Source organism: Parambassis ranga, unplaced genomic scaffold (genome assembly GCF_900634625.1).
Source record: "Parambassis ranga unplaced genomic scaffold, fParRan2.1 scaffold_37_arrow_ctg1, whole genome shotgun sequence".
In the NCBI taxonomy this organism is placed as follows: Eukaryota; Metazoa; Chordata; class Actinopteri; family Ambassidae; genus Parambassis; species Parambassis ranga.
In genome coordinates this window covers 164,084-180,331 of record NW_021144804.1, presented here as the reverse complement: position 1 = coordinate 180,331, position 16,248 = coordinate 164,084, and the positions used below count along the sequence as shown (strand labels likewise).

The 16,248-nt window shown below is 43.1% G+C and overlaps 1 long non-coding RNA gene and 1 other non-coding gene across 3 annotated transcripts; one reads left to right on the top strand and one right to left on the bottom strand.

Moving 5' to 3' along the window:
* Nucleotides 1-4,665: 4,665 nt before the first annotated feature.
* Nucleotides 4,666-4,738, top strand: trnak-cuu (transfer RNA lysine (anticodon CUU)). The gene has a single exon. It is a non-coding gene; the product is annotated as a tRNA-Lys (tRNA).
* Nucleotides 4,739-11,137: 6,399 nt separating this feature from the next.
* On the bottom strand, nt 11,138-13,083 carry LOC114431090 (uncharacterized). 2 transcript variants are annotated; one of them, XR_003670045.1, is made up of 3 exons: nt 13,026-13,083; nt 11,408-11,461; nt 11,138-11,205 (listed from the first exon to the last, which is right to left on the bottom strand). It is a non-coding gene; the product is annotated as an uncharacterized LOC114431090 (long non-coding RNA). The 2 variants fall into 2 exon arrangements; XR_003670044.1 differs by lacking the exon at nt 11,138-11,205 and adding an exon at nt 12,896-12,937 and having other exon boundaries at nt 11,382-11,461; nt 13,026-13,082.
* Between the last annotated feature and the right edge of the window lie 3,165 nt (nt 13,084-16,248).

Genomic DNA, 16,248 nt, shown 5'->3' with positions numbered 1-16,248 from the left:
ACATCCTGGATCCTGATAGAATCACAAACACTGACTCTGAGCTTCTTCTGGAAAAATGATGCTGAACATCATGTTACACTTTAAATGTTTAATAATGATGGAAACAAACTGCAGCTGTGACATTAACTCTGACCTTTGACCCTCAGATGGATCAACAGCTTTGAAATCAATGGGATGATCCTTTGACAAATCACTCTTCATGGACACACAGCTGGCAGCTCCAGGTCCAGGTCCAGGTCCAGGCCCAGGTCCAGGTCCAGGTCCAGGTCCAGGTCCAGGTCCAGCAGAGTGTGCAGTGTGCTGCTGCTTTGTTCTTGAACACACAGATGTGTGAATAATGTGAGTGTGAGCTCTGACATGGAGAAGAGTCATGGACAGTCAGAGACGGTCCTCTTACCTCTGAGCTTTGGTCCGGCTCTCATGGTCCCCACACAGAGGGCTTTTAGAGGGAGGGACTCCCTCCTCTCTGTCCTCACACTGACTCATAGCAGAGCTCACACCTTCACACAAACACAGCAACATGACACAGAAACACACAGTCAGCATGTTGTTATTGATCCTTCATGTAGATGCTAACAGGCTAATCATGCTGTTAGCTTAGCATCAGAGCCTCAGACCAGGTTTGGTTCTCAGGCTTTTATTTTGGTGAGTCTGTAAACACACCAACATCTCTGATGCTGTTATTATTGATGTCACATGCTGTAAGTGGAACAGTGCACACACACATTCAGTGTTTGCTTCAGAATTCTGTCACTTCTCTCCATGTGTGAACATGTGAATAAATGAACATGTGTTCATGTGTGTTTCTGTCACAGTGTGAACAGACTGAGTGAAGCACTGAGACCTTCCTCTGTAACAGTCTGTGGACTGTTTTCTATAGAAAGGACAAACACATGAGCAGCTACTGTCTGAGCTCTGAGGACTGACACACTTCTCCTCATGGCAAATATTAGATTCACATATTTATGAACCCTTGAAGAGAAAATGTTTCTTCTGATGAGTTTCAATCATCGATATGAATTCATGAAAAATAAAACGCAGCACAGGCGTGTTAAACCTGAAACAGACTGATCTGATAAAGTCAGAATAAAGCGACCTTTTCTCCGCTTGAAGCTTTGAACGAGTCGATCTGAGTTTCAGAGCAAATGAAGCTGCTGAACTTTACAGAGAGAACGATCAACAGAGACGCTTGTTGTTTGTCTGTCTGACATGAATTGAATTACAGTAACTCCACACAGCTCAGTGAACACAAAAACTCAGAAAGCTGTCAGACCGGTTCTGACACTCCCTGCATTTCTCACTGATCATGTGACCTGAGAGCTGTGTTCTACAGTCTGCTGTGACTGGAACAGAAAAACACTACAAGTAACAACTTGTTCTGAAACAGCTGTTCATCTGCTATAAAAGTCATCAAAGAGCAAAGAGAAAGCAGCCAATCAGCAGCAGAAACATCTGTACTGTACCATCAGTCAGTGATGCAGCACAGTGTGATCAGACATGGAGAGATTTCTCTGGAAGGACTCTCACCTGCTGGATCAGTTCAGATGGACTTACAGACACTTTCCAGCTTCCTGTGTGGAGAAGAAGCTGCTCCTGGTCCTCCTCAGTCCTGCTGTCTGACACAATCTGATCTGAGGACGCCGTCACTTCCTCACAGCCTCACAGTCTGAACACGTCAGTGACGGTGAAACCGGTCCGACAAGTGTCTGAAAGACATTTCCTGATTCACTTCTACTGTCTGTCCACTAGATGGAGCTCAGCAATCAATGAACTGCAGATCAGCACAGGATGGAGCAGAGCAGAAGCAGCATGGATCACACACCTTACAGTCAGTAAGCCTCAGCACCATGGAGCTCTCAGCTTAAGGCAAGACACAAAGACAACTGGTAAAGACTGGACTTTGTAAAGAGACAAATGTACTACTTGTGTTCATGAACAATTTAAGTTGAAGTTAGCAAAAATAGCTACAATGTTATGCTTTAGTTAAGTTTATTGTGTTATCTTGAAAAGTGTTTAACACCAGGTTTAATTTGTCTTTAAGGTTATCAACCTAGGCGATTCTAGGCGGTTAAGTGATTCTAATCAAACCAAACCAAGCAATCACCATTGCCACTGCAACTTAATGTCATCATACCAACATGCAATAAAAGGAAAAGAAGAGCTTTGAGTTGTCAGTTGAAAAGTGCCTTCACCAAACAAGCAAACTACCTGAGCTGGGCTGCTGGGAACATGACAAAGACTGAGCTACAAGAGGAGTTCAAAACACTTACCCTTCATGCCAGGAAAGTCAGTGAGTAATGATGACTACTGGACCGGACTGTTGGCGGACATCACAGAGGCTGAAGGGGTGGATAAAGAAGCTAAGCTGAGCGCGCAGTTGCAGGCAGACCTGGGAAAGACAATGAAAGATTGTGAAACCAGACTGGAGGAAGTCAAAAGGACAGTCCAGCACAATCTCTGGTCCAAGTATGGAGAGGATGAGATTGAGTCTGCTCTCTCTAACTAGGGATGTGCGATTTGACAATAAATGATCGTGAAGGATTTGAATGTGTCAACGATGTGCCAGAACAGAAACATGAACCTGATTGGAGCGGACAGTTTGTTTGATCTGTACCTATTCATGATCAATGTTTATAGATCAGAACAATTTAAGTGTGATGTAACTGTTTTTGTACATTTGTTTCATTTATTGTGTTCATCACGTGTAAAGAACTGTGACATAAAAACAGCTTTTATGTCACTAACTGTGTCCCTGCTGTGACGGCGCTCTGCCAGCAGGTGGCGCTGCAGTGCAGCCTCAGATGGCTCAGTCTTCTTTTATTTCACTGTATATATTACTTCTATATTGTGGATTTATGGTCTGTATTCTCCAATATTCTTTGCATGTTATTCTTAAGATAACACACATCTGTTCAGGAGGACTGTGGAGTTCATGGAGTTTATTCATGTCTGCTGATCATAACTACACTCTGACTGTGCTTGTGTTGCAGCTACGAACTGAACATGGCAGAAAAGTCAGAGAGCAACAAACTGCTGTCTTACATTCATCCTTCAGCTCTGTGCTCTAAGAGTCTGAGAATATGTGGTTTCCTTTATTTACAGTGGTGCATGTCATGTGACTTTACTTATGCAACATGTATGATAATGTTCTGTCTCCTCTCATTTCCAGACGTGCAGCCAAAAACATGTGCAGTGATGATATGTGACGGTATCATCATGGTCTCAGAGAGAAGAGCTGAGTGTCTGTTCTGATCTGTGGATGCTTGTGTCTCTTCTCCCCTGTAGTTTCCTGCTTGTTGCTCCGTCACACGCCCTCTGCTGGTGAGCCGCGTCATTACACACAACCGCTCATGTAATGAGGCGAATTTATAACTTTTGACTTTATGTGGAGGAGGGATTGATTTTGGAATGAGGAGGCTGCAACCTGCGATGGCACCACTAGATGTCAGCTTTTTACAGCATTGGTGGTTCAGTGGTAGAATTCTCGCCTGCCACGTGGGAGGCCCGGGTTCGATTCCCGGCCAATGCAATGACCCTTTTAACTGAGGAACATGTGAGGGGACATATATTCACCTTCACATCTATGCTGTTGTTCAGCATGTTGTTTTTATATGTGTTAACAGACCTATCTGACTTCTGTTAACATCACTGTGACATACACACAGAGGCACTACACTTCACAGACGAGCTTCAGTGGTACAGTGCACATCACATTTGAAACAAGAGCACTTACCATCACTGGTAGTGAAGGTGTCACAGGAAGAATTACTGTGATGTTTTACCTTTAGAGCCTTTTTATAGAACACATTCATTTGATTTAAATTAAGAATGTTTGTTGGTGCAGTAGCCAGCATGAGCACTGTAGATGTCTTTATTTAAAGAAGAAAAAGAGAAAAAGACCATGTTTCACCTCTTTCTGAGCCTCGTTAGTGCAGTAGGCAGCGAGTCAGCCTCATCATCTGAAGATTGTGACTTCAACCCTCACAAGGGGCACTTGTTTTAGAGCCAGAATACAGATTACAAAGAGCACACTATATTTACATGTCATCCAGGTCATATTCATAGAGACCACTGAAGCAAGGCTGAAGCTGGGCATTGTTGGGAGCCAGTGTGCAGGGCAATAGTTGCTAGACAGCAAGCCTTATCTAGACATGGAGGACAGTCTCCTCATGGAGGACAGTGATATGCAAAGTGCTCAATGACACAATATTATAACAAATACTTATGAGACATTATATAAGAAAGATCAGTGCATCATGACTTCAGCTCCATTCAAAGCTTTAGGAGGCTTCATGGCCTCCATCACTCCATAAGACTGTTCCATCTGTTCTGCATCTCTGACATGTGCTGGGACGTGGTCGCTTGGATGTTTCACTGCAGCTCATCTAGTAATAATGTGTAACACATATATGAACATCAAGCTGATCATGTCATGCTAAACTGAGTCCTTGGAAGAGAAAACTGACATGTAACAAATAACAATTTCACTTTGTAGATTAAAGCAACATGTGTTTACACCAGAATTGGTCCTGTCAGCTGATATGAACAGGACTTCCTCCTCCACCCCCTCCACTGTCTGCACACACAGGAAGTTCACCCTTAATCAATGCTCTCTGTTTCAGTTAACCTGTCCGCACAGAATTAGTCTCTGACACAACATGTAGAGCCTGGATAGCTCAGTCGGTAGAGCATCAGACTCTTAATCTGAGGGTCCAGGGTTCAAGTCCCTGTTCAGGTGGAAAGCTTTGTTCTCCAGTGACACAGTTCTACGATGGCCATGTAGCAGCTTAACTTCACAAGAAGGAGACAGAGTTGAATGTACCATCTATGTAGATGTTTTTTAGCAAGCACATAACAAACATCAATAAATGTACCCACATGCTGGGAACCACAGGCAGCATGTGGTCCTGACAGCACACAACAGAAAAACCACCATACGTACAAAATGGCCGCTTTAAATAGCTGCTGCCACACCTGGAGTCCTCTCCCATCCCCAGATAGGTGATCTCCTTCTCCCTCCATTACACTTACCCCACCATACACCTCACACCAAATACAACACATATGTACAATAAATACATGGAATTCCTTTTTATTAAAAGCTAAAAGCTGGTTTAAAACTCATAACTAAAATTGTCCTTCCCCCTGCACCTATTTCCTGAGTGGACTGGTCCGGAACCATAAATGCCTGCTTGTTCCAAGAGGGACTCTTTTGACTGTCACCCCTGGCCACAACAAAAGGTAAGAGCTCACACACCATCACACATTAACAATAAACAATCATTAAAAACCCACAATCCGATCATTGTATAGTTAATTCAGCATCTGGTTCTTGTGTCTTACAGATAATACCTACAGCTAGTGATGGGTTTTCAAGGCTTTGTTGAAGCTTCGACACCTGATTCAAGAAAAAGGTTCATTACTCCAGGCTTCAATGACACAGTGCTCGAGTAGGACATCTAGTGGTGAATAAAATGAATTGCGGTGTGTGTTATTGGTTCATGGATCGTTTGGCATTTGAATCTCCGTGCAGTCTCGTTCGACTACACTACATGGCTGACACAATAAAATACATTAAACTTTCAGTTTCACTGCACACAATTGTTACAAAGTTACATTTGAAGTGGATACATAATAATTAGGGCTGATCAAACATCATGATGAATCCGATTAAAATGTTTAACACAATTAAAGCATTTGCGGCAGAGAACAAAGCTGGATGCTGGTGTAGGGGAATCATCGTCGGTTTACTTAATAACTTTTCTTCTACTAAAATGTACACAATGACAAATTGCGATTAACTGCGTTTAATGCTATGAAATTCTTAGATATAAATAATAAAAAATAAATGTGCATCGTTTGCATCCAAGTAATATATTTAACTCATATTTAAAGAATCTCAAACTGATAAATGTATCAATGTATCTAATATATTTCACTATCTAACTGATTGATCTATTACTATATATTGATATATAGTCATATCCCTGAACACACCCGATCCCACCAAGCGATTACAACAATAAATAATTACTCCATGTTGCTGTGTTTTTATTTTATCAATCATCCCACTGCCACTACACAAACAAAAATCATGCTCCCTACATGGGTTAAAGGTGAACTAAAAAAAGATTAACTGTGCTAGCAACCACTGCTAACAGTAATGAAGAGGCCCTTCATTACGGGGGGGACACCTTCTGTGGGTTGGTGGTGAAAAAAAGTACATTAGTATATTATGAAATATAATAATATGAAGTAGTTGAGATTTCCTGCAGATTTTAACAGGTTGTTAAACTATTTTAGCTACAGAAGTAAACACTTAATGACTATTTCAGAGACAGATTCAATAAACACTCATTGATTTTAAAACACGGTGACAGAAACTAACTCCAAGTGAAACAACAGTTTTGTCAAACACACTGGTGGCACTACACTAACAGATGATACAAAACCTCCATATCTGAGGCCTTCTCTCATTTACAGAGACAAAACACTGGCAAATCTCCCTCATGTCCACCTGATAGAGTTTCCCCGTCATCACTCACCTCAGCAAGCATACTTTTGAATTAACAACCAATATAAGTGAGCTTTAAATATATACATCATCAATGAAATAACATCAGCATGTTGATTTAACACAGTTCTCTTCATCTGAGTTTCAAAAAGTTGTTGGACCATGAACCAAACTCTGCTTAATGCAGATAATACAGAAACACTAAAAATACTAACTTACAAAAAGATGCATGTCTTTATTTTTATTTGCTTATAAAACTGCTGAATTCACAACAAACCTTGTGGATGTGTTTATAATGATGCCCTGCCTCATCTGCTGCATCAGTGTTTCCCTGTTCATATAATGCTCCACTGTGTCCTGACGGTCCATCACATGTGTTTTATTCTTGCTGATAAGAATAGGAGCAGGTGGCTGTGTGCACTGGCACAGCGAGGCTGAAGCTAGCAGGCTAACAGGAGCTAACCTGGCCTTATTACAATATGGGTTAATGCTGAAAACAACTCTAACTCTCTGTGTTTTTGTTAGGAATCTCCTCATGTCCATTGTGTGTGGGGAGGGAGCAGAAAAGGCAACAACATGTCGTCAGACAAATAATACCGTCTACTGTAACTGAAGTAAACAGCAGCTTCCTCCCAACTTTTCTAAGTTTCTTTAACATCAACCTAACGTCACCTGGGGCCATGTGACAAACAGTCAGGCTTCAGCATGAGCTGGACTTTGTGGGATGACACTGACGTTACCTCCTCCAGCTTCGACCAGCACCGACGGTTCTCTTCACTGTGTTTTACGCTCGCCCGAAGAAACCACTGGCTTTGTTAGGTCTGTTACTATAGTAACGGTATTGCAGCGCTGTGGTAACCAGGAAAACTGGAGGATCCTCAACCGTTGGTAAATGGGACAGTCTGGCATTCAAAGCACTTCCTGATTGTGGCGCGACGTCATAAATTTTGGTGGCAGTGTTTCCACCAACAGGAGACCAGCTGTTGAGGAAGATTTATTAAAGCTGCAGATTCACATGAGGTCAGAGATCAATTCAAAACAATAAACACTCAATCCCTGCATTATTGTAAACAAACACAACAGCTCTGTACACAATCAATTAAACTAACATTACAAATGTGCAAATATTGATCACTTGATAACTGATCTCCCAGCCATCATTACAATCAAACAATAATCCCGTCGTCTGTGAAAACGAAGCAGAACAGTGTGTTCAACAACTACAGGCTAAAGTCCACTTTGCACATTACACAGAGTGTAAGGCCACACAGGTTGGGAGGAAGAGGAGAGGTGTATGGACCAACACGTTTTCACTCGACCACCTTCAGGTCTGGTCCAGGGTCCTCTGGGCTGCTCAGAGAGCAGATCTCTAGACAGTTGTTGTTTTTGCTGCCCTCCTCTGGACAGACCAGACGGTGTGATTTGCGGTCGGCTTGTCTTTGTTGCCACACGTAAAGTGCAGCAATCATCAGGGCACAGATGCAGAGCACCAGCAGGAAGGAGACAGCCACCATGTGTGAACACATCCTGGAGGATGTTGAAGGGAAGCTGTTTGGGGGACTTTGCTTTGGCAAAGGACGTCCACTTCCTCTGCAGAGTCCTCTGTCCTCCCACATCGTCCTGTAATTGCACACACAGGCATCAGACTGTAGCATCAGATGACATCACATCCTGCTGTCACTTTTTATGTTACCTTGCAGACTTGAGACACACGGGAGATCTGCAGTTCGTCCAGGAAGTTAAACTCTTTCCCAATTTCACTAAAGAAGAAGTAGAGTTTCTTCTCGGCTTGGTCCAGAGACGAGCCGACAAACGATGGGTCTGAAATACAGGAAGTGATGAAAGGAAGTGTCATGTGGTCAGAATACAGAGAAAAGAGATGTGAGAGCATGTGATCAGCTGACTCAGCTGAGTGGACAGGATACATTTTCTTTACAGAACCAAACTGTCTCAATCAGTGTCAGTGAACAATGAACTGATGGTATCAGATGATAGATCTGATATCTGTAAGAAGACTAGTAGAACGTTCAGACTCAGAGGAAGTGAGTCACTGTTCTGTGGCTTGAAGTCAAAGATGTGACATGAGTGTTTCCATTGTTTCATATTTCTGTGTTGACGACCGAGTGATGAGGCCGCTCTCTCACACTGAGCTGAGACAAACTGTTACAAAAGTTCCGTCCCTCCCCTTTGTGCAGGTTAGCTAAGAACGGCTACCTGGCTGCTCCTATTTCACATCACACTTGGTTTGAGTGAAGGTGGAACAGAGCCGCTGTGTCCAGGAGTCTGATGGCGGCAGCTGGACTCAAGGATGGTGTTTTGAAGACGTTTCGTCCCCCGCGTCGCTTCTTCGGTCCTGCTGCTGTTCTGGTGTGGAATCTGAGTTTTTATGTGTTCAGGACCTCTGTGGGGGGATCTTGACTCACATGACTAAGATCCCTGTTGTTGGTTAATGGTCAGTTAAGGACCAGACACTGTGCAGGACTAGTTGACGGCCCCATTGTGTTAGGGTTTGGATGGGGTGAAAGCTGCTGGGCAGGTGTTGACAAAAGGACCGATTGTGTGATTTAAAGCTGACCCAGCAGAGTTGATTTACTCCTGGTCCTCTTTGAAGACCAAACCGCGTGAGACCTTTTCAGACCAGGTTTTGTTCAGATATCAGTGCTCTGCCTCACATAACTTTAGCAGAACTCAGATGAAGAATCGTGGCTGAAACAGCATTCTCAGTGATTTCTGCTCTCAACAGATCAATATTTTAATTCAGAATGATTGATCCTCTTTGGCATAACAATACAACAGCAGACAACTCACTGAGTACATTCTGGCAGCTGAAGACACATTAGACAGATGAAGACTGTAGAGACACAGAGACAGACAGGTGCTGCTGGTAAGGCTTTCAGTTAACTTCAGAGTCCAGCACAGATCCAGGAAGTGTGTCAGCTTCCACAAACTCACTGGCCACCTCAGCAAAGGTGGGGAAAGGTCCTTCTAACTGAAAAGGCTCAGAGAAAAAGAAAACATCTAAAACATCTCACTTTCAATAACGTCTATTCATTTCAGCAGCTCAACTTCTCCCATTCATTCTAAAATCAAAACTTCAGACTAAAGATTTTTCACCTTTCAGCCTGAACCATAGAAATAATAATCTGATTACAATCTGATGAAGACTCAGTCTGTAAAGTAATCTGATTACGATCTGAAGGACTTTGTCCCTCAAGTTCTAGTCCGTCTTCAGAGAGTGTGGGCAGCTCTCCGTGAGTCATCACATGACTCCATCTGTGAGCAAGGCACTGACCCGAGGCGTAGCTCCAGGCTTTGAAGTGACATGATCAGTGCTGAGGGGCTGCTTAGCAAGGCACCATTGTTTACAGAGCAGCGTTGAGGAGGATTAACTCCAATGACCAAGCATCATCTTCATCTTCATGGCCTCCATCTTAGGCGCTAGACGGTGGAATGGGAGGAAGAGGAGGCCGTCTGCAGAGACACACAGTTACAGTTTGAGCTTTAAAACGTCTTTCTCTCCTGGTCTGGAATGAACCACTGTACCTGTTAGGAGAGGCAGCTGGTGCAACACTTCTGTGCCGCTGGGGTTTGATGTCAGAGGCGTAGTCGGGGGGCTGTAGGAGGTCGGGGTAGCAGGCCGGGGGAGGCTTCCTGGGCAGCACCGGTCTGAGTGGAACCTGATACTTGAAGAATTTATATGTTTACGCTATATCTAAAGTGGAATCTTCATCAAATGTCATCAACCATGATTAGTCGTTCAAATAGCTGATTAGTTTTGTTGATTGATTAAATGGGTCGAACTAACCCTGAGAATTTGTAGTTCAGGGAATGTTATCAGAATCTACATAAATCCAGGACCTGACGCTCACCTGTGTCCCTGACCAATCAGCTTACACCAGATTTCAGGTGAGTTCAATAATCACAGTGATCAACCACCTGATCACATTACACTGATCAATCAAGCGGCTTCTCTACTCAGCACTATCAGAGGCTGCAGCCAGAGGCAGGTCGTACCTGTCCAGTTGTGCAGGGGTCAGGGGGGAGTGGCTTGTTGGGTGGAGCTGGTTGACTCGCTAGCAGCTGAGAGGTTAGTGATGAAGAAGAGCAGAAGAGGAAGAGTAGAGCCTTAGCAATGGGATGCTGTGTACTGAGCTATATTGTGAAATTCTGTTAAGTGATCACAGCATGCAGACAGAAGTGTGACGCCCCCTACTGTACGAACAGAAGATGTCCTATGACTTTTACAGTACTTTTATATTCCACATCATATTTAATGCTGTTTCTCCTCCAACCAGCAGGTGGAGCTGCAGCCTGATCTGATCTGTACATGAACTGCAGACAAACACTCAACAAAGAAAACCGGTGGGGGGGGTCGGGGGGCAGTGGCTTGATGGGAAGGGGGGGGGGCACACGAGTCAGTGATGACCAGGAAAGAGAGTGACATCACAGAATTCTCCATCTTTACTGATCTGCCACAGGCCAGTGCTGTAGCTCTCAGTCTGCCCTGATGGTGGCAGTGTGTAGATAGAGAGGACTTCATAAATGATACACTATTACCTAACTATTCTAATAATCACACATTAACACGGAAACAGCACATGGACACCGGCAGGCAAGGTTACCTGTGGCTGAGGTTTTAGAGCGGGATCAGGGGGGAGTGGCTTAGTGGGAGGAGCAGGTCTGTCATGAACCTGACAGGAGAGAAAACAGGAAGCAGAGACAGAGTGACAGAGCTGCACAGAGGTCAAAGGTCAAACAGGCAAGGTTGCCTGTAGCATGTGATCCAATCACAGCTGTGCCATGTGATGTGGTCACCTCACACGCTAATCCCAGGTGTGAACAGTCACTGACTCTACATGGACCCCAGACCAGGACCTGCAAGTCCAGCTGTACCTGGGAGGATGAAGAGGAAGATGACAAGCAGAGCAACATGGACAGGATCCGACTCTGAACACACAGAGAGAGAGAAGGTGACAGGTTAGTCACAGTCCGTCAGGAGGTCAGAGTGTGCGTGTGTCTGTGTGTCAGTGAGTGTGTGTGTGTCAGTGAGCAGTCAGCGTGTGTGTGTGCAGTCAGAGTGTGTGTGTGTCTGCAGTCAGAGTGCAGTCAGTGTGTGTGTGTGCAGTCAGTGTGTGTGTGTGTGTGTCTGCAGTCAGAGTGCAGTCAGTGTGTGTGTGTGTGTGCAGTCAGAGAGCAGTCAGAGTGTGTGTGTGTGTGTGTGCGCAGTGTGGAATTATATAAGGTTACCTATGCACTGACATGATACAGAGCACATATTTACTCGTATGTATGCTTTCACTCAGAGAAAAAGGGAGGTTTTCACACTCTTTCACACAAACACATCCTCCGTTACAGGGAGTTCGCGAGGATGTTATCATTCCTGGAACCCTTTTGATGCGGTGAAGGCGAAGCACTGGGAGGCATCGGACGTAAGATAAATCATCCAACATAGGAGGGATACAGAGTGTTTCGCAGTCATAAATATGTTAGACCAATTATTATAATTGGTAGGTGGGAATAACAGGGCAACATGTCCCAATATGGTAATACCAACGAAGGTCTTGAAAAACTGTTGATCTATTATGCAAATAGATTATGCAAATGTACCTCCACGAGCCTGTGTCCAGGGAGGGGCAGAACACTTATGGAGGGGAGTGAAGCAGACTGAAAGGCCTGTGTTCACTGTGTTCTCCCTTTGCAAAGGCGAAACTACAAACCCAGGGTATTGTCTTTCACTCAATGTTCTGATTACAGAAGACGGAGTCTGACAATCCGGGGTGACCAGGGAAGGTCACGACAGCAGTCAGAGTGTGTGTGTGCGCAGTCAGAGTGTGTGTGTGCGCAGTCAGAGTGTGTGTGTGCGCAGTCAGAGTGTGTGTGTGCGCAGTCAGAGTGTGTGTGCGCGCAGTCAGAGTGTGTGTGCGCGCGTGTGCAGTCGGAGTGTGCGCGCGTGCGTGTCTGCAGTCAGAGAGCAGACAGAGTGTGTGTGTGTGCAGTCAGAGTGTGTGTGTGTGTGTGTGTGTGTGCAGTCAGAATAGTATTTTCTGCTGATCTTTATAAATAATAAACTGTACATTTTCATAATGCCCACTGGTAAATAGTTAGAAATGTTCAAACTGTGTCTCTCTCTCTCTCTCTCTCTCTCCAAAATGCCAACAGGCAGAATGACCGTTTGATATAATAACCACAATATTGCTCCTCACGTGAACTATACTTTATACTATGGTGGAGCATTTGTATATTACTACAGGTTTCATAGTTTTTTTATGTTATTTGTTTTATATGATTTTTTTCCATACTTTTTGATGCCACTTGGTGAGAATTAATTACTCTGATTACTCTTATTACATGCACAGCTAGATGTTCAGTCACTTTCACTACCGCTCTCTGAATTCACATAGCAGTTGTCCTCTCCTGTGTTCCCTATAAACCACAAAACCACAAGAGGGCGAATCATTCTCACTGAAAGTAGGTATTATCACAAAAATTAAGTCAGTCTCCAGCAGCTTACCGTTTGGTGTTTCTTCCTCGTCGTCAAGGTGATCCATGTCGTGACTCACAAAAATATTAGATATATATATATAGATAAATCACCTGTTAAATCAATCAGAAGATGATGTGGAAAAATTCTATATTTCTGCTGTAGACTGAACACAAGTCGAGTACCTTAGTCCTGACAAGTCTTTCCCAGTGTCCCTGCTGCTGTTTGACTAGTTTGAGAACGGGTTGGTTGGACTTCATTTCCCAGCAGCACTGTTCAGCAACAATATTCTGGTAAAGCTCCAGGTCGGCTCTGTACTGACGACCATTCACTCTGCCACTGCAGAACAAAAAGAGGGCATCAACACACTCCAAGTTTCCTCCATACCAGGTCACTTGTTTGCAATTCGGAAGCATTTAAGGCAATTTACGATTTCAATTTGCAAAAACACAAAAGGGAACATTAATATTCTACATTGTTTCATGATCATCTCTCAAACTCTATAATCTTCCCCTATATCCCTCCTCATTCTTTGTCAGGGTGAACCAATAAACCACTATAATTCCTTGGAAGCTTCCCACAGGTGAGCAACCACAAGGAATCATGTATACTGACAGTCAAGAAATGCACCAACAACCAAGTTACATATTTGCTGCTGATAGAAGGTCTTAGGAATCAGATGGGCAAGCTTTATTCTACTGTTATGTAATGTATACAATGAAAATCTGACACAAATGAGGGCGGGTATATTGAGTCTGTGCAAACAAAGAAGTTTGTTCCCTGACATGAATGAATGTAACTGCAGCAGAGTAAAGATATCTTTGCTAAATTAGTATAATGTTAGGCCAATCAAATTTCATGATAATGTAATCACAAATTAAATGTAGATTTCCTTTAAATCCAATTATGAGACAGCTGTATTATTCAGAAACAACAGAATTCAGAACAATCACAGTAGCACCAAAGGAAAGTGACTGAATGAGATGCCCTTTACATTAAACTGTAACCCGGAACTGTGTGACACCGTTTGTTTGTCTAATTTACAGACTGGCATGCCGAACATGTACCCACTACCACCAGTGTAAAATGCTCTGGACAGAAAGTTCCACTGAATGTTGGATGTGATGAAAGTGAGTGAGCAAACACTGGTGGTCTGGTCCTGACAGACCTGTAGATGACTCTGTCAGAGAAGAAATCACAGCGCTGACTTTCTGGGTTCACCAAGATCACTCTTGCAACTGCACAGTTGACGTCTGATACCAACGTACATGGGGGTGGTAACTGAAATCCAACAACAAAACACTTAGAACAATGTAACTGTATTATTAAGACCACATATTGTACGACGTCTCGTGCCTTTTTGTTGAGTCGTCTCTTCTGTTAGAGCTGATGACCTGCTGTCTGTAGCTTTCATCTGCCCCTTCAGGTACACCTGTACACATGATTTATGGAGTGTCTCAGCTCATTCATAGTAGCCTATATAAAACATCTTTCTGTGTGCTAGTTTACACCATCTCTTGCCTCTTAGTGTCAATCTGCGATGTTTAGTAAACTGTGGATCTGTATAGAAGTTACAAAAATGCTTTTACCATTTCCAGAGGGGTTTAGAGAGGCAGCCAGGCTAATCACTGGATACACGTCTATCGCATCCCTCTTCCCGTGTATGATAGCCAGCGTTCAATTAAACATTTGTGACAGTGTGTATGTGACAACAACAACATCAAAATGGATATAAACCTTAAGTGGCTACAGAGCAGAATGAAAGGTATTACAGGAGCACAGAAACAAGAGAGCAGAGGCTGTGTGGTTCCCTTACGCTCTTTGCAACAACAACCACCTAATCAAAGGCAATAAGCTCTGACAACACCCAAACAAACTGGGAATAGGGTTATAGAATAATTATTGTATGTTTCCTCACTGTAACGCTGCTGTTAGTAATAACAGTTTCTTTGGCGGACCTTGAAGTTTCTATGCCCTATTACTCAACACTGTGCTCTGTTTGTACAAGGAGCCCTGACAATCAGGCATCTCTGCCACTCCCTACGTATTGATAATAATGCCACACAAACTTAATCACAGTACTCATTTTGAATGTATACAAGACCTGAAAGAATACAAAGCTCAATCAAAATCAGCAGCACACCATGCCAAACACATACTGGTACTCACACTCAAAACTACACTGAATCTCTGAAACACATGCTTATCTAAAGACACCAACCTCTCCTTCTTAATTATTATTAATTAATATTATGATTAATTTTCTTCTTTTTAATGTGAAAGAAGAAAAGAAGAAAACAAATCTGTCAGGGCACAGTTACATTTCCATTCTAACAATATAAAAAGCACTACTGTTTCCATTACAGCTGAAGGTTTACAAACCATGTACAGAATCATTGTATCATTTAAAATAACACAACATAACAGTTGTGGCTGTGTTAGTAACTCACTTTGTAGATGACTGGCTCAGAAAATACTGGGGTATCAACACACAGTATCTGTGAAGAGGACACAGAAAATCATCAACACATGCATTGTGTTTACTGTCAGTTGTTGTATATGCTGCTAACACAACCCAATGACTCCATGGGTATTAATAAAGTTAATGTGAACGCACGACACTTTGATCATGTTCAATTTCAAATGACATAAACCAAACAGGCTCTCACACACAAGGAGTTCAGCAGCTCTGGTGCTTTAACACATCTTCATTAAAGTGAACAGCCATGAAGAAAGGCCTCCATGTTCAGTGAAAGGCACTACAAACAGGTTTTATCCTGCTGACTGAGCTACATGCTGTCACTCATTTTGACTTCCTACTCGCTATCTCTGGGTTCACAAACGGGAAGTTCTTAGATGACACTTTCTATGTCTCAGAGAAAACTCCTACCTGCTCTCGTACTATAGAGTTCCTTCTGTTGAATGTGTCACTGTTTGTTTAGCATGTTCCTCCTGATGTTAGCTGTATGACTGCTGCAGCGACCGCTTGTTTTCTTTTAACGGCAGCCGGACACGGATGCGGCGGAGTGTTGTTGGACAGCAGCAGAAGACACAGCGTAGACCCAGATTAATTAGTCACAGGTTCACTTGCTTCGATTTTCGCATCGATTGATCTAGACGCAAAGGCGTGAAATCAAATATTTGTAAAACTGTTTTATTAATATTTACAAATACACAAATACAGACATAAGACTTCTTACCATAATGTGTTTTTGAGATTGGAGGTTGAATCCTTGTAAGCCGATGTTACCCC